General features: G+C 34.4%; 1 protein-coding gene across 1 annotated transcript in view; it reads right to left on the reverse strand.

The window, feature by feature from the left end:
* Lk6 (MAPK interacting serine/threonine Lk6 kinase) overlaps window positions 1-24,275 on the reverse strand; it is a 114,033-nt gene that overhangs the window by 21,793 nt on the left and 67,965 nt on the right. The gene's annotated exons all lie outside the window — the stretch shown is intronic.

Raw genomic sequence — 24,275 nt, forward strand, 5'->3', positions numbered from 1 at the left:
CTCTGATGATTTGTAGATTATAAACATAAATACTCACATATATTACACAAATGAAGTTAATACACATTAAAACATATTATTATTCAAATCAAAACATTATTTAACTATAGGACTTGGTAAATGACCCCAAACTTGCATTTATATACCACTTCATCTGACTTTCCCAGTCCCAAATCCTAAGCATCACAAAGAATATTCATTCTATTTAAAGGTTCAAGAATTTCGATTTATGTCACTTGCCACACATGAAAGGACAGGCAAGCATGTAGATGAATCTTGAGCAAGTTTGCAATAAACTATCAGCACAAAATCCAAAATCTTGCTCCTTATTAACTGTGGTTGTGTGCAGTCAAATAATGCTGCAGCATCACAGAAACATTTCATAGTCCCATATTCTAAGCGATAAATAAAAATATTATAACTTGAAATTTCACTTTTAAAAGGTACATGCACGAGTACCTAATACTAAGATTAATAACTGCATGGCAGTTTTCACTCTGATCCAAAATGGCACTGTTTACTTCATGGCAATAGTCTCTTCACTTTATGCCACATTTTTGGCATGAAGGAATATACTTTTCACTTCAATGTCACAAACCATCAAACTGCAATTGCAACTGAACGTTGTTATCTAACAACGAAACTGCCACTTATGCCACTCACAATACTTACAAGGCATGTGAGAATGCCACTACTCGGACAATTAAGTGTTATTGAGAGATCAACAGCTTTGTGAGAGAATCCATAAACAATGCTTATCATCGAAACTGCCTTCATATTGCGAAACTGTAGCCAGGTGCAATGCTTTGCAGACGTGCACTTTACAGATATGTCATTGTCATGGTAGATTTTACAGCCACACCAGAACTGATGTCAATGCTTAAACAGAGGCTGTGAAAAAGGTGGCTGAAATAATTTTTGCTCGGACTGCTGAGAAAATAGCAAATTTACATTTCTCAAATTACTTGGCATTTATGAAACTCATGCAATCCTTTTGAAATGTTGGAGCAAAATTTATCAATAGATTCAGATTATGTGTCACTATAATGGATTTGTGTCATGAACTAGAACCTCATTTAAGAGTAACTGCCAAGGGATATTCTGTACAAATGCAGATTTGTTTTTGTTTTGCATTATGAAAACTGAAATATCTGTAGAAAAGTAACCATTTCACAGACATATGCCTAGTTTGCTCAGTGAATAAGTTCGATATTTTCATGTATAAACACCCAAATTTTTAATTTCAATGCCTGTGCAGCAGTCTTCCACTCACCCCTTTTTGTGTGTGTGTGTTTCTTTTCCTGGTAGTTTTTTTTTTTTTTTTTTTTTTTTTTTTTTTTTTTTTTTTTTTCCAAATAGCATTGTTAATTACTGTAAATTTTGGAGTACATTAACAATGTAAGTGACTATTAGTAATTTATCAGTTCATGTATTAAGTACCCTAAAAAGTAAACTTGAGAAAAAACATGTGTCTAAGAGAAATCATGAAATACGAAACTTCAGTTACATATGCCTTCTTCAGTATGTTTACTCTCCTATAACTGCAGGGAGAGAAATGCCTTTTTTTTTTTGGCCAATTGTTCAAATATTTAAAACAGTACTTGCTACCTAAACTTTTCTGTTGCAGTTTGTCCTAAAATGTTGTCAATGCCAATGTAATTTACATGTTTGCCATTAATCTTGCAAAAAAATTACACTATGTTATAGTATACTCATTTCATTATGTCAGCAAGTCACTTAAAAATGGACATGAAAAACCATCACACAATTTCCCATTAATATTTATTGTCTTTGATATAAACATAAAACTGAGTAATATTCCATTCTGCACAAAATGTACCAATGGATTTTTAGAAATGTAAGTAATCTTAGTTTGATGATACAGAATGTGCTTTCTTGTATCTTGTTCCATATATTTTTTTTTTTATTGGCATTGTGAGTTGTGGTAACATTTGTTACTCTTATTAGTTGAGATTGCTTATCTGTTAAACATAAAATTTACAGTTATTACTTAAATTTGGCACTGAATATTGGGTTTGTAGTTTCAGTAAACTTTATCTGGTTATTATGAAAATGTTTTGCTTTAGAAATGTTCAGAAGTGTTATCACTAAATTTCCACTTGTTTCTTATATAAAAAATTTTGACGGTGACTGTATTATTTTGTTTAGCAGGTAATACTTAATGAGCAAAAAGTCAAATAGTTACAGTTATACAAAGATGTGGAAATTTTCAAAGAAGCAGAAATAGCTTAAGAGGTGTTGTTAGGTTTCTGGATTATTATGTTGGTTACAACAGTTATCTTTGCAATTCATAAATGAAATAATCATGTAAGATAATCTTATGTTCTACATAATACTTTCAGTATTAAAAATAAGAAGTCTAACCATTGCTTATACAATAGTTTACAATTGATACAATAGTTTCTCTCAAGTTTACAGTTATACCATTTACATTACTTTGTGTTTATGAATGCACAAATCTGAAAATTTCATAACAAATTTCCCTATGTAAGATTAATAATGCACCTTTTGAGACTTTAATATTTCATGTGTTAAAATTGTAATTTTAGGTTTTGCTGTACTTGCACGATGCTAGAGAGAAGAAATACATACTCAAACTATGGCTGTTGAAAACTTGATGGCTTTATTTCTAGATTCAGTACTTCGATTACTACAGTATAAATGAAAGAATGCCAAAAGTAGGCAACAGTAAGTCTTTGGCAGGGGTGATACCTGCTTGCAGATAATAAAGAATATTGTATGGTTGCTTAGTCCCCCAATATGTGTCCTGGAGACCCACAAGCCAAAGCATACTTTACATAAAAATGAATTTTTAATCTTTAGTGAAAATTAAAATGTTTCAATTTGTTATTTATGAATATAAATTCATGTTAATACACTAAAACTAACTGCAACTGTATTAACGGGTCTTGCTTCATTATATTTTAAAATTTTATAAACCTGAACATGCAAAATTTTATATCAAGTTTATTTATTATGACAAAATCTGAAAGCAATCTGTCTGGAAAAGGCTGCTTACATGCACAATGATTTAAACTAATGTCTTCAGTCTTAGAAAAGAACCCAGCACAGAATACCAGTGTTCAACGGTCTTACTCAGTCACTACTGGGCTTTCATTAGTTGAAAGCAAGTTGACATGTGCATAGAAAATATCAAATGTAATACTGCATTTATATTATCAGCTGCTGATTTATACTAAAAAAACTGCAGTAATATTTACGAGTAAACTTTTGACCATGATGGTCACCCAACAAAAATATACTGTACTAATTTATGCAAGATACTAGATTTGGGGGAAAAGGAAGTGCTACAGCAGTTCAGTTTGATTCACTATTTAATATAATTGTATAAACACAAACTTAACCTAAATGTACTAAACTAACATATGTTTGACAAATAACACGAAAAATCAAGATTCACCTCACTAATTATCTATAAAGCTTATACATTTTTAGTCATTCAATTATTTCACATGCAGTTCACATATAGGTATTTTATTTGTTGAATATGCTGATTACATACATTTTTACATGTAACACTGGAAGTAATCATTCATCATTTTTAAAGATTTTGCTAACTAAATAAACTTTTAAGAAAGAGTAAAAGTTTTCACTGGTAAGCATTTTAATTTTTCCTCTGACATCTTTTCCTTGGTATATAATCCACAAGTTTCTCTTTTATTAAACCAAATAAATCCTAATTTATCTTTAAAAACATATCTGGAAAGGAAAGGGAATTACCAATTATAATTCTGATTAGGAAGCAAAATGTAATGTCTTTCTCTAACTGTTATCAAACTCGATTATGTTTTAACAACTTAATTTCATCCTCAACAATAACTTGAATAACAATAAATTTAATGTTTACTTAAAATTTCAATACAGGTTTTAATGCAGAAAATTTTACATTCTCCTAAATTTTTATTCATTATCATATACCCTTTTCATATTATTTTCTGCCATCACGCATTAGTGAAAATTTTAATATACATGAATTTATATAAAAATAGTATGATTTATCAATGTTATTTTTTACTATAATAATCTAAAATCCAGTTATATTTTAGACAATAGATGATAAATTTGTAGGTGACAAAAAGCTTTAAATTTTCATATGCAAAAGGTTAAATAAATAAACCTATGCAAAACAATTTTAAATGTTTTAGGTTGGCTTAATATGCCAAGTATAAGCAACAGAAAAATGTTCTGTATGTGATATATTGGCAAATGTTATACATTTACAAAAGATTTTTGCATAGAGTTTGTTAAATAATATGGAATCAAAAATGGATCTATACTTCATAATTATTAGGTGATTTCACAATAAATGAAGGACAACTAGCATACACTACTAGACTTCGATTCAATTCCAGAACAAAACATGCTTATAACTGTAGTATCTACATCTTAGAAGAGATTTAAGTTTGTCAATTTCAAATTCTATTGGAGAGAATATTTAGCAGAAAAGAAGATTAGGAGACCCTTTGATATCATTCACTGGAATTCTTTGGTGAAAATCGAGATGAAGATTTTGGCTGACGGCCCTCATCTGCTTTTCCTAATGCAATTATTTAAGTGAAACGTTTTTCGTTTATAATAAACATGTTCTTATTTGTTAGAAAAATTAGCTAAAAACAAGTAAAAAAAATATATATATTGAAGAAAATTATATTATTTATGATGAATAGGTTTTTAATTTGCAATATTATAGATGACTTGCCAAATACTAAGTTATTCACAACATAGTAAATCTGTTTCAGAGCAATTCCTTTGCTGTTATAGTGTAATAACATTTCCTACTTAAAAATTAACGCAATTTGAAATTTTTTTTAAAACATTAGTAGACTGACTGCTTGAGGGAAAAGAAAGATTAATCTATATTTTACAGTTTGACAGACTAAATTATATAACATTCAATGAGTAAATTACATTTATTTATAATTAAGATTAAAGATAAAAAATACTATTACATGAAAACAGATTTATATAAATGCAAGGTACTATTCGGTTTTGAGGGCCGTAAAAATTCATCAAACTATTGTTGATGCTGTTCTGCCAAAAATAATTGTGGCAACCTTAACGCAAGAAAGGAAGTATAATATTAAATAACTATCTAAGATTGATGTTTTAATTTAGATGAAAGTTTAATTTCATATAATACTTTTTTATTATTATAATTTATATAAAAAAGGCTAAACATGACTGAATGGAAGCATAAGAGTAACTAACTATTTCAGATCATTATTATAATTAATATAAAAATTGCTAAACATAACTGAATGGATGCCTGCATCGCTATTTCACTACAGAGTTATTGCTAAAGCATAATTTTATCTCGTTGGTTGTTCAAACATAATTTTCTATAATGAATGATGCCTTTCCTTTGAAGAAATTCTCAATAAAGTGTAGAATCACCTACTTATTTGTTTGCCGCTTTTTACAAGGGTAAAAACAATTGGTCTTTTGTCAATTTTCTTTTAATTTTTAAGTGAAAATAGGTCAATGTGTACATAGATAAAGTCTTGTGCAGTGCCATTTTTGTGCAATTCGGGGATTTTTTTTTAAAGTGAAAATAGGTCGATGTGTACATGGATACAGAAGATGGGCAATTCTTTAAAATGCGTCAAGCAGTGGGTGATTCTGCACTTTACCCAAAATTTGCAGACTTTTCGTCATGAGCAATTTCTAAATTGTTAAATCCATAGGATATCAAAAAAGGATTTAAAAATTAAACTAGTATTTCAATGGCGTCTTAAGAAATATAGAACTATATAAACTTACACAATCTGAAATCAGCGCATACACTAGATTTTGTGCACTGTTAAATAGGCGTGTTAGCTAGATTTGGCGCTTTTGTGCATACATTTTTGTTGCAATTTTTTTGCGGTCCTCAAAACGGAATAGTACCAAATGCAATTTTAAAAATGCATTGTCAACATAACTACAGTAGCATTTAAGATTGTGTCTTGTGAGCATGACTACTCAATTTGATTTTAACTTGGCAGTATAATAGTACAGCCAAATTACTTTAATACGGACGGACTCGTCGGGACTTTGGCGATTCCGGATTATAGATCATCAGTTTAAATCTGGTAAGATGGCATGCAGAAATTATAAAATTAAAAATATGAAACCAAAATTTATGAAATAAAGAGTTATGATCTAAAGGGTATCAAAATTTACTTTAAAAAAAAAAAGAAAAAGAGAAAGAAAGAAAAAAAAAAGCTTGATATTTATTTGTTTACTTTTTGTTTGATGGACACCGAAACATGCTTTCGCTTTGTAGATGCTTTGGTAGCTCCAGAATCGAAAATTCTTTTTGACATAATCGAAAGTTCAAGCTTACTTTCATAAAATTGCTCTAACTGTCTGCAAAAAATAATAAGCCGGATTCAAATAGAAGATTAAGGAACAACGCAATCTGCAACATTAACCGAAATAGATAATTAGATAATTTTAGCTTAGCTTATACCGTCCGTTATACATTTAACGCGCATGTGTAAACGTATTATGCGCATGCGTAAAGGTATTATGTGCATGCGTTGACGCATGCACAGAAGGTTTGTAGCTTTGAGGTCCGGATTATTGATCATTCCAGATTATGGACGTCCGGATTAAAGACTTTTGACTGTATAGCAATGCAAAGAGAATAGAACCGTATAAGTTTATGTTACTGCATCTTTTATAGTTCATCAATATAATCTAATTTGTATATAAGAGTGCATTAGATTAATGCATTTATAATTATAAGCAGCTTTGGCATCTGCCTTAGATGAGATGCTTCCAAAAAAGGCCTTTTTAAAGGAAACTGGCATATTTTCCAATTAAGATTATCATAAAATCTCACATAGCTATCCCATTAATTGCTATTATCCATACCAGATTTATTATCCAATAAACCACGAGTAGGCCACACACAGGAATCATTTTCACAGTATATCTATACTAACAAACATTACATCCTAACTCTCAATGTGTTATATTAAAATTTTATGCAAATTGTCAATTATGATACATGAATTTTAAATAGTTTAGTGCATAATTTATTATGATATGTAATTAAAGGCACTGGGTAAATGCAAAGTAATTCAGGTGATATGGTATATTAGTGTTAAACTTGAAAGCTGTGAAATCAGTCGAGATTTCAAATGGGGTTTCATAAATATTGATTCAGATTTTTGATTTACATATTATGAGATTTAGATGTAGTGAAATTGTATGCTATGTGAAAAACCAGCATGTTCATATTCAAAGGTATGTAAGCTTCACATGTTTTAAAGAAATGCAATTACAACTTTATATGCAATATGTAGATATATAAATATTTTTGCAAATTGATTTTGTTTTATGAGAAATGAAGTGTCCATAACTAAACAATTCTAGCATGCAAATGTTCTATTTGCTACATGTCACTAGATTTATATACATGAATTTTTTTCAGATGATGAGATATAAAGGGGTTTATATGCATATATAAAGTTACATATATAAATACAAGACCAAATGTGTCACAAACATGGTATGCTAAAATTCTAGTAGTAAGAATTCACAATATCTAGTTTAATTTCTCTTATAATGCTGTTATTCATATGACATATATTGAAGTCTGAAGTCTATACTTCAATAATACTGATTTCTATGAATAATAATATCATGACTTCATACGTCGTAAAATTACCCTGAAAAAAAAATCATTCATACTACAGTTTCTCTAATATAAAAAATCGGAAGCACTTCCGCAGAGAACCCGGTAAATGTAAACATCGCCAACTTTGGCGATAATAGTTCAAACCTGGTAACCTATCAGATTCATCCTATTCGCTTGTTTGAAGGTTGCAACCATTCCTCTTGAGTTCATTTTGTTGAATTATCACTGTCGTTGTTCGCATTTGGAGATTTATATTCTTCTTCTCTTATTTATTATTATTTTTCTGATTTTCCACGTTATTTTTTCTGAATTTTTTAACAACGAATAGATAGAAATATTTTCGTATAATTAAAGAAGTTTTCGTCGATAGATGCCGGTTCTCGGCTCCAATTTTTATAGCGTAAAATTTTATTAAGATACTATATTGTTAATGCTTTTCTAATAATAACCTTTCCGAGGATGGCAGGTGTGACATAAATAACTGATTAAATGGAAGTAAAAAAATAAATAAAAAGACGACAGAGTAGTTTGATGCATCCCCATGGTCATCAAAATTAGCAAACCACTGCTGGTGTAAGAAATACAGTTCAAATAACTCTTGAAAAATAATAAAATGTATAAAGTTCTAGTTTTATTAACAATGCTACTAAAGAAAATTTGATTACTATTGAAGGTTATTTGTATTGTGAAATATATTATAAAAAGACAGGTTTATTTTCGTATATCACGTTTAACCGGTTAGTTTTACATCTGCATGCTTATTATATGTGAATTTTTACTACCATATGCTTAATATATTGTTTTGTCTGCTAACTTGAATTTACATGCACTAAAAATCACGTTTTAAAAATCATCGTCGATGAACCGCGAGCTTGGCGAGTAAAAATGCAACGGCGCCAACGAGTTCTCTGCGGATGAAAACCCAAAAAATCTACTATTTTTAAACTTATATTAATATTAAAAACGTATTATTTTTTTAAGTTCACCTACTCTCAAATCTAAGTGAATTCCAAGAGGATTCCATGCCCATAGACATAAAATCTGACACTTTGAAATGAAAACAGCTGTAAAATCTAAGTGAATTCCAAGAGGCTTCTAGACTCTTAGATATAAAATTCGACATTTTGAAATGAAAAACAATTGCTACTCCAGAAGAGGGCCAAAAATATTACCGGGAACCGAATGTTCTCTAGTTTACATCTGAACGCAATTTCATTGGATAATTGCTGTAGTTCATCGGTTAGGCTTTCCCGGCATGAAAGCTAACTTTTCCACTGCAGTGTTGACGTCGTCAGTTGCTAAAGCGGTAAAGCGTTGCAACTGGGTATGATTTGTTAAGTGATAGCAGGAATGCCTCTTTGGTACTTTTCCGTTTCGCCGGCGCAAATCTCGCCAAGCAGACTTTATTGGCGACAACATACAGTATACACATAAAAAATATTAGTTCTAAGAATTCTTTTAAAAAAAGAAGGCGTAAACATTTTAATATCGCTTAAAATTTTATAAAAAGCCAATAAATAAAGAAAATAAATTTGTAAAAAGACATTAATTTAAGAATTTACTATGCTTTCATGGTTCAACATCCTGATTCACCAGTTCATATCATGTGACCCCAAGCGATCTCATCTCACGTAAACTACTCTACAAAAATCTAATGCTCTCAGTAATTATCTACATTCATTTCAAGTTAAATCTTAATTTGGAACACAAGTTTAAATGCAAGAAATATTTCAATTCGTACGAATAGCTTACTCAGAAATTATGTAAAACTGCAGTGCTTTACTTCGCTAATGCATTCTCATTAGAATGGATGAATTTAACCCTTGACTTTACCTTTTCTATATTTTCGGCTTAGCGAGAATATTCCGTTTGGCATCAGTTGTACCGTTATTGGCGACTTTATCGCTTGCGCCGGCAAAACGGAAAAGTACCGCCTCTTTTTAACTACAATTTTGCAAACTGCCAGCGCACTGCATCTGGATTCCTCTCTCGTAGCAAAATTTCAAAATTCAAAAACTGCTGAAAATTCATCAATAATCGCTAGCCATATCATTTGGAGTCATTACTAGCAAACTGTCCGCCAAAATATCGTGTTAAGACACCGCAATACGGAAATGTTCGATAAATATTCGCAGTAGAAAGGAAAGCAAGGAGAAACAATCGCTAACAAAATATTATTACGAAATGTCCAGGCGCGGTAAGATGGCTTCCCCGCAAAGCAGTTTTAGGGTTGCCATAACACGGCAAGGGTAGGCAGGGTTGCCACATTTGGCGACAAAACTGGCGATATGCCATGTACGGATGGAGAACCTTCTGGAACGAATTCTTACCGGTTTAGCCCAAAGTGTTCTCGAACACAATCCGAAAGCTACAGAAACTTTGCTGGTTCGTAGTCAGTGAGTGTGAGATTGCCTCGTCTAGAGTGCGAGATAGTTAGTGTCTCTCATCTAGTCAGTCCGTGCGGAGGCGATCGAGTTGACAGCCGGCCAGTGAGTGCCGAGTGAATCGAAGAGTCTCTTAGTTTATCGCGGTTAGTGCATTGTCGAGAGAATGTGTTAAGCTCCGGGAACGACTGAACCGAAGAGTCGGGAGCTGTGCTCTGTGTATCGTTGAGTGCATTGCGAGTTGTAGCGTGGAGAGTCTCGAGAGTACGTGGAGTTCCGAGAACGACCGAGCAGAGTCGGAAGCTGTACTCTGTGCTTTGCAGTGAAGCTGTCTCCACCGTTATTGCCTGACAGTGTGGAGGCTGTGTCGCTGATTGTTTCAGCGTGTTTATAGTAGATCTTCGACGACTGTAAAAGTGTTTTGGAGCTGTCCTGATTAATATTGGCTAAATAAAGTGTGTTTTGATTCTTCATCATCAAGTTTCGTCGTTATTCACTCCAAATCCTCACGAACCTCGTACGAACGTGAAGGAAGAAAATAACGTAACAACTGGCGTCAGAAAAGAAAAACTCAGCAATATCATGTTTAATAAATGCAGCTGTGCATTGTTGTGACTTATCTCACTTGTCTGACAGTAACATTAGAACGAGCCCACGAAATTCTTCCTGGCAAGGAGGGCAGGGTTACGCCTGTCGTTGGGCAGAGCCTTAAGCACAATACAGGTGACAGTACAACTTCGCTCAAGAAATGCAGCTACAAAACATTTTTGAAATGTGCATTTTACGCATCGAAGAAATGCAGAATACTGCAAAACATACTTTAGCGAGAAAAAATTTATCTTGAAATACTTTTTTATTTGAAAGGAGAAAAATAAATAGTAAAAAATACATTACCACCCTATTCTAGACTTCAGATTTTTTTAGTACACAACTCAAAATTATTCACAGGCAACATTTTGTATCTTTATTTGTACTGTGCATCAGAATTTTTAATACACAGTTTTCGGTACTTTGATTATCTGCTTCCCCCGCTGAAAGGTAGAGAAAATATATTCATAATGTAAAGCAGTATGTCCTTAAAATAGTTATAAGCCAAACCACGATGTCGCTAAAAAGTATTTATGTGGCAAGTCGGGTATTCACGTAGCTTATGTCTGTTTTGGCCGATGCGCAATGCCCAAATGCCCGGATGCTTATTGGCAAACCGCACATTGAGTTGATCAATGTTAACGAATTTCGCATACTGCGCATGCTCAATGGTGTACCGTTGGCATAGGAGAAACTACTGGCGACAAAACATAAGCAACCCTACACAAGCCTGTTTGAACAAGCTCGATGTCATTTACAATTTCAAATACTGCGGAAATTTGTGTTTATTGCATTTGCTTCTATTTTCTTTCATTTTGATTTATTTTGTTCATAAACGTTACATTTAATATCAGTTTTTTACAATAATTTCTTTGACTTTAATTCAGTAATTTAAACTAGATTTAATCCTTGGTTTGTTAAAGTATATATGAAAGGAACGTATGATAAATATTCAATTGCTTTTATTCCTCAGAAGTATAATCAGCTAATATATCTTGTAATGTTTTCTGTTTTGTAATCCTCCTTAAACGAAAATTTGCGTAGTTTACAATCGATATTTACACTCCAAGTAATGAAGCAACTTACGTTTTAAAACCCAGAACTGTTTACGCCAAAGATAACACAATATCTATATCTTCTTTTAAAATTGCGCCTTTTAAAAGTCTTAACTGCGGCAAATTCTCTTCTGGGCATGCGCAGTAAGCGAAAATCGTTTAACATTGATCAACTGAATGTGCGATTTGCCATTACGCTGCCCCGGATGACGAGTTTCTGCAATTCTCTCCCCCCCTTTTTTTAAAGCTAAAACAGATAATATCTGAACAAGGGGAAACAGCGCAAAAATTACGGATTTCTCGAAAATGGCAAGTATTTCGCTATGGACTGTAGCGGTTTAATCGTAACAGGACTTTTGAATTATTAATAACTTTCTAATTGTTTATTTAATGGCATTATTTCATATACTTAAAACTGCAACTTTAAAGAAATAGTGTTACGCCCGATATAGCACAGGCTGTTTCTTACTCTTTTAATTTTGTTGACCGATTGCTTGGAATTCTTAGCTCGCGCAATAGTGAAAACGGTTATGAGATACATTCCGCAAGAGAAGGAGAGGTAGAATGATATCGTTTATTTACATTCGCTATACGCAAGTCACGTGATCGCTGAAGTCATCGGAACATATCTCATTTTCTGGATAATTAACAGAAGAATAAATTCTCTTGAGATTACTCATAAGTACCGCATTTACTCATACTAAAAAGCTAGAAGGGTTCACAAGATTCTGAAAAAAAAAAAAAAAAAAAAAAAAAAAACTGTAAATATTCATGTAAATTTCTTTTCCCTAAGAATTCAGAAAATATGTTGGAATGGCATCACTACGCCAGCGAATAAAAAGCCAGGTAGAGACTGACGTCATGGGACGCCAGAGGAAAACGAACAGTTCCGGTTTAGTTAGCTAAGAACGATGTTTGCATGATGTTGTTAGATATTGTAGCTAGATAAATATTTTTTATTCTTTTAACTTGTTTTTATCTGTAAATAAATCTTTTTGCTTAAGTTTAAATGAAGTGCTCCATTTGTGACAAGATTGCTGTTAATTCATCGGGTAGATGACTTACGAATCCCTTCTGAGCTAGCCATTGTTCGAACGTAACGCCTTACGTAACATAACATTGTGGCGCCAAGACGTGGGGCGCGATAACAGCTAAAATAAATTGAAAATGGAGCTTACACAGCTGAAAACCGAAAGAAAATGTCTAAGAACTTCCTTTACCACATGTGCAAACAAAATTGATGCAGAACTGAAATCAGATATTCCTGATTTGAAGCTACTTTCGATTCTGGAACAACAGCTTAGAGACAAGTTTAATCGACTTGAAATTTGCCAAAAGGAAGTAACGTCACTAATTCTACAATCTAAAGAAGCTGAAAAGCTATATGAAGAAGATTTTATTTCGTCTGAGCCTTATAGAGATAAATATTTTGAACTGTGTTCTCAAATCGAAAAGCTGTCGAAGAATCCTTTACCTACTGAATTACCAGAGAAGCGCAAATTTAAACTGCCGAAGATCGAACTAAAGAAATTCAACGGCGAAGCAAAAGAATTTTTGACGTTTTGGAGCCAGTTTTCGAAGATCCGACGATTCCAGATGAAGATAAATTCCAGTACCTCCTGCAAGCAGTTGTTCCTCAGTCCAAAGCCGCACGGGTAGTGGAGAGCTTTCCGGCAACGGCGTCGAATTACCCGAAAGCAATCGCCCAGCTTCGAGAGAGGTTTGGAAGAGAAGACTTACTTGTACAGATATACGTCAGAGATCTTCTAAGCATGGTTATGCGTAATGCAAGCAGTGGACGTGTGAAGACGGATCTTCCCACTCTCTACGATGATTTAGAAACCAAGATTAGAGCTTTAGAAAGTCTTGGAAGAACGCAAGAGAAGTATGGTGATTTCTTAACGCCTTTAGTTGAATCCTGCCTGCCCGAAGAAGTATTAATTGCTTGGGAGAGAAACAGAAATTTAAAAGAAGCACCTCAGCCTGATGACCGATGCCTTGAAAATTTGATGAATTTTCTGAAACAAGAAGTGAAAGGAGAAGAGATGGTCGTGTTAGCCCGCACTGGGTTTGGTTCTAATCATATTTCTAAGAAAAAGGATACACTAAATAAAAATTTAGATTTCGCCACCGCAGCTGCGTAAGTACATCAAATTCTGAGAGCCCAGGTAAGCGCAATTTTAACTGTCTCTTTTGTGAAAAATGGCACCCAACTAAAGAATGTTTTTCTGCTAGAAATATGACATTAGAAGCTAAGAAAAATATATTAATTAAAAGAGGGGCCTGTTTTGGATGTTTCAGATTTGGACACACTTTTAAAACATGTCGAGTAAAAAATTCTTGCATGTACTGTAATAAACATCACCATTCTTTAATGTGTCCCGATCGCCAAGAAAAAAGCGCAAATGAAAAGTCTAAAAGGGACGTAACTGAAACCAGTACATTAACTAATAACTGTAAAATAGAAAATGTTTATTTAATGACTCTAATAGTTAAAATTAAATTTAAGAATGTTGAGCTTAAAGTACGCACATTACTGGATACAGGTTCTCAGCATTCGTTTGTCAGTAAAAAATTAGTAGAGAATTTAAATTTAAAACCATTAAGGCAAATTAAATTGAAGCATTCGTTATTCGGTGGAAGAGAAACGCGAACGCAGATTCACGATGTTTATAATTTGTTGATTTCGGCATTAGATGAAACTTTCTCCTTTCAAATCGAAGCACTTTCCGAGAGCAAAATTTGTGGCACAGTGCCAAAAGTGAACGATAGTAAAATTCTTAATGAACTGAAAGATAGAGGCGTCAGTTTGTCTGATTTGGGTTCTTCTGATCGTGAGATCGGTCTGCTTTTGGGAGCAGATATTGTGGGCAGTTTATTTACTAATAAATCTGTTCGGTTGGAGTCAGGGTTATTTTTGATTGACACTTGTTTAGGACATGTGTTAACTGGGAAACATGAGTCATTTGGAGATAGCAATGATGATACTGTTTTGAATGCAATTTCGTTGTATGTTAGTAATTATTCGATAAAAGATTTGTGGTCTTTAGAATCCATAGGTATTTCAGATCCCATTGAAAATAACAGAAAGAATTTAGAACATTCTAGAGTTTTGGAAGAGTTTAAAAATAATGTGAAAATTCTTTCAGACGGTAGATATGAACTTTGTTTACCTTTTAAATCTGATGTGGCCGATTTGCCGACAAATAAAGATTTAACTTGGAAGCGGCATAAAAGAATGTGCCAGCGAGCACAAGATAAAACATTTCTAGAAGAATATACTACGATTTTCCGGGAATGGGAAAAATTGAATATAATTGAAAAGGTAACTGATAATGCTGAGACGGGACATTTTTTACCTCATCGGCCAGTAATTAAGGACAGTACCACTACAAAAATCAGACCTGTCTTTGACGCGTCAGCCCGAGAAAGTGGTAAATGCTCTTTGAATGACCTTTTGTATAAGGGTCCGAACTTACTAGAAACAATTCCAGAGATACTTGATAGGTTTCGAATTCATCCAATAGGATTATCTTCAGATATTGAGAAAGCATTTCTGATGCTAAGTATAGCCCCTCAACATAGAGATTTCTTGCGGTTTTTTTATCCGTCCGAGAGTGAACAGATTGTTTACCGACATCGCAGAGTAGTATTTGGGTTAAAGTCGAGTCCATTTTTATTAGCAGCCTCAATTACACATTTATTAGATAATGTACCATCTGAATTTGATGCTATAGCACAAGAACTGAAACATTCTTTTTACGTAGATAATTGTGTTTCTGGTGTTGCAAATATTGAGGAGCAGGAAGATTTTATTGTAAATGCAAAAGATATTTTGTCACGGGGTTGCTTTAATTTAAGAAACTGGGAGAGTAATGTAAAATGTAAGTATGTTTTTTAATAGTACTGGTGTCACGAAAGTATTGGGAATTTTGTGGGATCTTGATAAGGACACTCTTAAGTGCAATTTAAACTTTAATCTTGTAAGTGAAGATCAGAATTTTACTTAGAGAATCATTTTAGCCACAGTTCACAAAATATTTAATCCAATAGGTCTGCTGAGTCCTGCAATCTTACCACCTAAGCTTTTACTGCAGGAAACGTGGAATTTAAATCTAAAGTGGGATACTCCCTTACCAGATAGTATTCAAATGTCTTTTAAAAGATGGTTTAGAGAAATAGATGCATTAAGAGATATCGAAATCTCATGTTATGTTGAAATAAATGATTCCACTGAGATGCATGTTTTTGTAGACGTGTGCAAAGAGGCATATGCCACCTGTATTTTTTTTAGAACGAGAACCTCTCAAGGGGTAAAAATTTACTTTGTTAGAGCAAAAACCAGAGTTGCACCTTTGAAGAAAGTAACGATCCCTAGGTTAGAGTTAATGGCTTGCTGCATTGGTGCCAGGTTGGCATATTCAGTGAAGCAGGCTTTAAATGCCCATGAGATTAAAACAATATTTTGGAGCGACTCTAGGGTAGCTTTATACTGGTTAAAAGAACGTGGTGATTGGACAGTTTTTGTCTCGAACAGAGTAAAAGAAATAAATAATCTGTTTCCTAATAATGAATGGCGACATGTGCCAGGGAAAATGAATCCCACTGATCTGATTTCGCGAGGGTGTTCCCCTAAGAAATTGTTAGAATCCTGCTGGTGGAAAGGCCCGGCATGGTTGTTGCAAGCAAGAGACAACTGGCCTGACACCGAAATATTGATAACGGAAACACCCGAAATAACACTTCACACAGGAGAAAGGTTAGGTTATGTAATATTAATTTGTCGGAAGAGAGAGTCCCGTGGTATGCCATTAAATTCTCATATTTCCATTCAATAGTTAGAATGGTTGCATGGATATTGAGATTTATCAGTAATTTAAGATCGCGTCATGATACTAGACGGGGGGGGGAGAACTTCTAACGCAGGGGATTGAAAATGCTGAAATTCTGCTTATTCGTAATGTGCAAGCTCAATTTTTTCCTAATGAAACCTCTTTTCGGAACTTGTGTGTTTTCAAAGATGTGAACGGAATTATCAGAGTTAAAACTCGAATTGCTGAACGCATAGATAAGCCTTTCTTCATTTCACCTATTCTTCTTCCTGATAAATGTATCTTTACTCAAAGACTGATTGAATATTTTCACCGAGAAAACTGTCATGCTGGAACCCAGATATTACTAAGCATATTGCGTGAAAAGTACTTTATTACAAGAGGAAGAAGAGCGATACGTAGTGTTCTGAAGGACTGTATTAAATGTCGATGATACAAAACTAAATCTCTCATCACTGAACCAGTTTCCTTACCTGCTGAGAGAGTGGAAAATGCTGCAGCTTTCGAAGTAGTTGGTATTGACTTAGCAGGTCCCCTATTTGTAAAACGTGGGGACAAAGTATGGATGGTTCTCTACACGTTTGCTCTTTATAGAGCAATTCATTTAGAGTTAATAACGTCGCTTTCCACTGATGCTTTTCTGTTATCATTTAGACGTTTTGTTGCTAGAAGAGGAAGACCTAGAGTGGTTTATACAGACAACGGTACAAACTTTAGGGGAGCTTATACAGTCAAAAGTCGTTAATCCGGACTCGTCGGGACTTCGGCGATTCCGGATTATCGATTTTTCCGGATTATAGATCATCAGTTTAAATCTGGTAAAATGGCATGCAGAAATTATAAAATTAAAAATATGAAACCGTAATTTACGAAATAAAGAACAATTATGATTTAAAGGGTATCAAAATTTACAAAAAAAAAAAAAAGCTTAATATTTATTTGTTTACTTTATTAAACATTTCTTTCAATGTAAGATGTTATAATACATTCTCTTTAATTCTATAAACAGACATAATTTCTTGTTCAGTTACAAAGTTCCGCTGTTCAAGTGATATAATTGCTGTGTCGAGAATACCGACTAATTTGTCAATCGAAATTTTTTCGTTTTCAATAACCTCTGTCACTTTCTTCGCTATCGGAAGCGAATTATAATGACGAATTATAATGACGAGGCATTTGATTTAAATCATATCAAAGACGAGATGAAATACTACATTGAGTAAGCAATTATAAGCCAAATAAAATAAAAACATCTGCCCTGAAGATAAGGATAGTGTTGACAGATCAACTTCCAATTCAATGCTCGCCGCCCCAGCGTTAAAGATAAACAAAGTTTAGATAAACACACGTTAAAGTTTAGATAAACTTTATCCATTTTTTGCAGCAATTCCACTTTTTGTTTAATGGACTCCGAAAGATACTTTCGCTTTGTATATCCTTTACATATTAGTAAATATATATCGGAAATTCTATTTGACATAATCGAAAGTTCAAGCTTACTTTTATAAAATTGCTCTAACAGTCTGCAAAAAATAATAATCCGGATACAATTCGAAGATTAAGGAACAACGCAATCTGCAACATTAACTGAAATAGATAATTAGATAATTTTAGCTTAGCTTATCCTGTCCGTTATACATTAAACGCGCATTCGTAAACGTATTTTGTGCACGCGCACACGCAAATTAGCAGCAGTAAAGGTCTTACGCGCATGCGTCAACGCGACGCATGCGCAGAAAGTTTGTAGCTTTGAGGTCCGGATTATAGATCATTCTGGATTATGGGTGTCCGAATTAACGACTTTTGACTGTAATAATTTTTTAGAAATTGATTGGAGTAAAATAACTCGACAAACAGAAATACAGAAGATCGAATGGAAATTCATCCCCCCCACTGCTGCCTGATGGGGCGGATGGTGGGAAAGACTTGTTCGAGTAGTCAAAGAACTCCTTAGGAGAACATTGGGCAGAGCTGTTCTTACCTATGAAGAACTGGAAACAGTTATGTGCGAATGTGAAAGGGTAGTAAATTCGCGACCCCTGACATATGTATCCGAAGATACAGAAGACTTAGTTCCACTTACACCTGCCATGTTTCTGACTGACAGATCCAATTTAGATGTAACTGATATAGATACAGTAGACACCAATCATCTCAGGAAAAGAATCAGATTTCGTGCAAAATTAATGGAAGATCTCCGTGTACGTTTTCGAAAGGAATATTTAGAACTACTTATTCAGAAACGACAGCAAAATTCACACTTTCTAAATATTCGAGTGAATGACGTTGTGTTGATAGGAGATGATATCAAAAAGAGATTGAATTGGCCTTTAGCCAGGGTTACGGAACTGATTCCAGGAAAGGACGGTAAAGTGAGAACAGTTAGATTAAGAACGCAAACTAACAATTTAGTATGTCCGATACAACGAGTGTTTCCCCTAGAAATCCAAGATGATGATTTGTCAGGTTCATGTCATCCACGTGATCCTCAAAAACATCAATCTGCTGTAAAGTCTTCAGATTCTCATCGTGGAGACGACATGAGTACCTCTCATCATTCAGAAATTTCTGGGTCACCCCGATCTCCGGACTCAACTGATGTTTCCGATGTATGTGATAGTTCTAAGACTATAAAGACACGAGCTGGTAGAACTGTTAAGATGCCATTAAGACTGAACTTGATAGACTTGAATGTTTTGAGTAGCTATCCAGCAACTCAAAGGGGGGAGGATGTTGGGAATGGCATCACTACCCCAGCGAATAAAAAGCCAGATAGAGACTGACGTCATGGGACGCCAGAGGAAAACGAACAGTTCCGGTTTAGTTAGCTAAGAACGATGTTTGCATGATGTTGTTAGATATTGTAGCTAGATAAATATTTTTTATTCTTTTAACTTGTTTTTATCTGTAAATAAATCTTTTTGCTTAAGTTTAAATGAAGTGCTCCATTTATGACAAGATTGCTGTTAATTCATCGGGTAGATGACTTACGAATCCCTTCTGAGCTAGCCATTGTTCGAACGTAACACCTTACGTAACATAACAAAATAAGTTCTTGTAAATTTTTAAATGAATTCGTTTACTTAGTGTTTTCGTCTTAATAATTGATCTGCTCGTGGATTTTGGATGCATGAGTTCTGACTGAGGAAGAAATTACGAGCTGCTTCAAGAAAACGAGAATATTTAATGCTTTTGATGACAGAACGTGGGATGACAAACGGAACAGTGACGAAGGCAAAACCTTGCAAGCTGTTATAGCAACAGCAATTCCATCAGAATTGAATGATTTGAGGCCTAAGGGGTGTGGTATATGGAGTATAACACTACAGTGTATTAGGGCATAACACATGTTCGTTATACTCGAAGAGAAGTAATGCGCTTAGTGAAATAAATGTCGTCATCATCACAACACAGCTTTTACACTTACCAAAAATAAGTTACAAGAACGCATGGGTCTGCACGCGAACACGAGCGGTAGTACACTACTAATTGCGATACATGTACGGTCAGAGTTACATACATACATACATACAATTTCTTTACACAAACAGAAAGTAAATAAGAGTTCAAAAGTCCTGTTACGATTAACCGCCACAAGGACATCAAACGACAACAATAAAATGGTACCATATTAGATGCAATGTTAAATATTACTATATATTTTTACTGAAATAAAGGTTTCTTTTAAATAACTAATACTGTGAAAGTTTCTGGTAGTTTATCCAAGAATACTTTTAATTTGTTATGTTCGTATTGGACCCGGGTCCTCGGGAATTCACTTCCTCTCTTGATCTTCGTACAATAAAATTAGTAAAAAAAGGGGGAGAAAATATGCGAGTAAATACGATAAATCTTAAAAATATCCCAAGTATATAAACTTCCCGTTACACTTTTGACGTACAGTAAAGTAAACAGAGCGTTATAATTTCGAGGTTCCGATTAAACGACAAGATTTCGTAGTATTAAGTTTTGCAATTTAGAAATTTTGTCGCCGCTTTATTTTCTACCACTATGTCTCGAGCTGCGACGCTGCTTGAATTGCGAATTTTCCCTTGCTTTCTTTTTTACCTTGATGTTTTTTCACGGCAGTCATTAACCCTCGCGTTATTTTCTCTACGAAGTTTTAAATTGTAACCGCTCGCAAACATATATAATCTATCAATACCAAACAACAGACTATTGCTTAATATCTTCATGCCTTTTTTTTTCTTTTCATTATATTAAATTGCCATATAATCTACATTTTTGTTACAAAAGGTTATATTATAAAACCCTTTCCCAGCTGTACACCTATTAGAAACATAAGGCGGTTTATATAAAACTGATTATTTTTAAAGAATACAGTTTAGAAACAGTTTATTAGATTTTAAATGTAGACTATCTGTGGGAACATTAACTTTTACAATAAATGCTGAAAACATCACCCTTCCTTCCTGAAGACACAGCTGAACACGTCACTCCATGTTTCTTGACAATTATTTTAACACTTGACTATTAATGCTGTTGGTTTTCGTTGATAACGGCTCTGCTTTAAATCCCTTAAATTACTGGAATCCTATGCTAGACGCTGGCCAATTCGAAGTAGAACCAACAGTGTCAAGCATGTAGCTGTGGATTAAGTAGAACGGTTACTAACAAATCAACAGCCAGCTTCGTACGGATCATGGAACGCATTCAAGCTATGTCAGAAAGAAGTACAATTTTACGTTTACTGTGAAGGCTAATAATCACCTACAAATACTCTACATATGAGATGTAATAAAAAAGGATGAAATGTCATTTGAGTAGAAATTCAATAACACTTCATCACAGCAACTAATAATTTACATAGTTTTTAAAACAACAAAGTTTTCGTTAGGAAACAGAATTCTGATTTAACAAGCATTTCGCCTTTTTTTAATTAATGCAGTTATTTAAAAACATAAATAAATACTTCTTCCTCTTTTTTCATAATCTTTTCATAATCTTTTCATAATCTGAAAAACATTCCTATGATACATAAATTTTAAACTTATAAGGTATTTCTTCCACCTTCTTGGCATGCCTTCGTGGTGTGGTGGTCTGCACGCTCAGCACGTAACTGAAAGGTAGGCGGTTCGATTTCAGACGAAGACGTTGCATATTTTTTATCTCTCTGACCTCCAAAAAAATCCTAATGTCTCTACAAACTATTTTAACGATAATATGCTGAACATGCTTTTTCTCATAGAAAACGATGCATTTTCTTCAGACTTTAAAATTTTAAGTGCCTACCAACTTTAATCATCATAAACTAAAAACGAAATGAAATAGTGGTCTTTATGATAATGTAAAACACTTTTTACATGAATGAAAAATAAGTAATTTAAAAGAACAGATTCTATTTATTTATTTTTAACTATTCCCAAACACACGCCTCTAGGAAAATAAAGCAGGAACACTTTTATGAAATTTATTTAAGAGTAAGCTTCGAAGTTACCAATTGTGCCATAAATATAATTTCGCTTCCGTACACAACTAATGTCAGAACAAGTGTACACAGATACCCCATCCTCCCTTAAATCATTTAATTAATTCAGTGCATGCGAACTGGATCATTAAATACTTTTTACTTTTCTCAGTGTAAGCCATTGCTACACAATATTCGTAGTGTTATAAAGTAATGAGGTAAACTGTTAATGTACATGCTGCCGACATAATCGCTTCTGCTACCCGGTTGGTTTTTACTTATCTTAGGAAGCCTCAAGAACAGAGTTATTGCTCTTTCATGATTAATACACATGATTAGTATTAGAATTATTTTAAGCATAATGCAAATTAAAAATTAAATTTACTGACACTTGAAAAAGCATTTTAGAGCATTAATTTTGCTCCAAATTATGTTTTAAGAATAAAATTGCTGTTTGTTACACTATCCGACACTGGAAATATAACACCAAGAAGGTGCGGCCAGAAAGTGATGAAACTTGGCAATCAGAGAGACAGCAACGAACAATAAAGTGTCTTTATTTCGAAATGATATGCCTAATACAGAGCGACATCAGCATCGGCTCAGTAGATTGTAAGACCACACTGGACGGCGATGCACGAAACAACACATCTAGGTAGATGGTTAATGAGACTACTGATTGTGTCCTGAGTAATGGCTCTCCATTCCCTGTCAACCCTCCGCCGCAGTTCATCTTCTGAACACGGCAATGGCAGGGTCTGCAAATGGCGTCCAGTCACATCCCAAATGTGTTCGATTGGTAAGAAGATCAGGAGAGAACGGTTGCTTGGGAAACATCTGTACACCTTGCAGAGCACGTTGGCTGATGCAAGCAGAGTGTGTTCGGGCATTATCCTACTGATAAAAGGCATTGGGCACTCCTTGAAGGCAGAGGAGTGTCATTGGCCCGGCACATCATCCACGTATCGTTGGACCGTCATAGTACCCTGAATACGAACTAGAGGTGACCTGGAATTTTATGTAACGATGGTGCCGCGTACGTAATGATGATGTACGTAATGACAAACCATGATGTCTCGTTGCCGCGAGGTGGGGTGTTCCCACAGTTGCTGCCGGCTTGGACCTGTCTCCACATCGACGCCACATTCATACGTGGCGACCGTTATTGGAGAAACAGAAGCGTGACTCATCTGAGAACACGACCCTGTGCAATTCCGTCCTCCACATCGCTCGAGCCCGGCACCATTGCACTGGCATGTGAGGTCAATGGCAGTTTTCTTAACGGACGCAATGAGTGAAGGCCACTACTAGACACCAATCGTTGGCAAATGCTTTTGGTCGATATAGAATCACCTAGGGTGTCTTAAACATACTGCAGAATGGGCTTGCGGGTGCGCCACCACTTGTCGATAGATACGTCGATCCAAGTGTGATGACATCACTCTCGCTGCACAGACACCTCTCGACACATTCCCTTGTTCAAACCATCGTCGCTCCAGCCGGTGGACTGTGGACGCGTTTAGGTGCGTGTCCGCTGAGATCTGCCATACGGACCAACCTACTTTTCTCACTCTGATCACCATGCCCCTGGAAAAATCCTCTGTCTGTCGGAACTGCCTCCGTTGATGACGGCCTGGCATTCTCTGCTACCCCCATAGCACAAAACGTCCTCAGGATGTCCTATTTAAGTCGCAATATCCCGGGACATACTTAGGATGTCCTAAGGATGTTGATTCTCAGATGTCCTGAGGAGATCGTAATTTAACATCCTGAGGATGTCTTATTTAAGTCGCTATGTCCCGGGAGCATATTTCACAAGTGCACATCTGTGTAGCCACCGAGGGTGTGGCTTCTAGGATGGACCAATGGGCATCCAGTAATATTTCTGTCATGTCACATGACCTTTCGTGCGCTTTAAGATTTAAACAAAATGGTTGAAAATATTTTGCCACGCAATTTTCTGTACAAAATAATTAAAGCATCGTCGATTTCTTCTGAAAATTTTCATTTCGAAGTTAGATCAAATATAAGCAAATGTGAAGATTTAACTACCTGGTTGAAATAATTTAAAATAAATACAAACATATTTTGGATACTCCGCAAAAATATTTATGTGAAATATTACTTAATAAGTGGTGAATAAGATGCAGAAAGAAACATGTGATAAACATCTGAGCCCAAATGCTATCAATGACTCTTTACAATGACTTACTTTTACTTTACTCTGATACTCAATGACTCTTTACATAAAACTATGCATATAAGAAAAAAATTTACACCAATTATATATGTAAATAGAAGTCAGCGCTTTTTATTGCA

This window comes from Stegodyphus dumicola, chromosome X2 (assembly GCF_044657685.1).
Source record: "Stegodyphus dumicola isolate Sdum_Otavi_A_Nest chromosome X2, ASM4465768v1".
NCBI lineage: Eukaryota > Metazoa > Arthropoda > Arachnida > Araneae > Eresidae > Stegodyphus > Stegodyphus dumicola.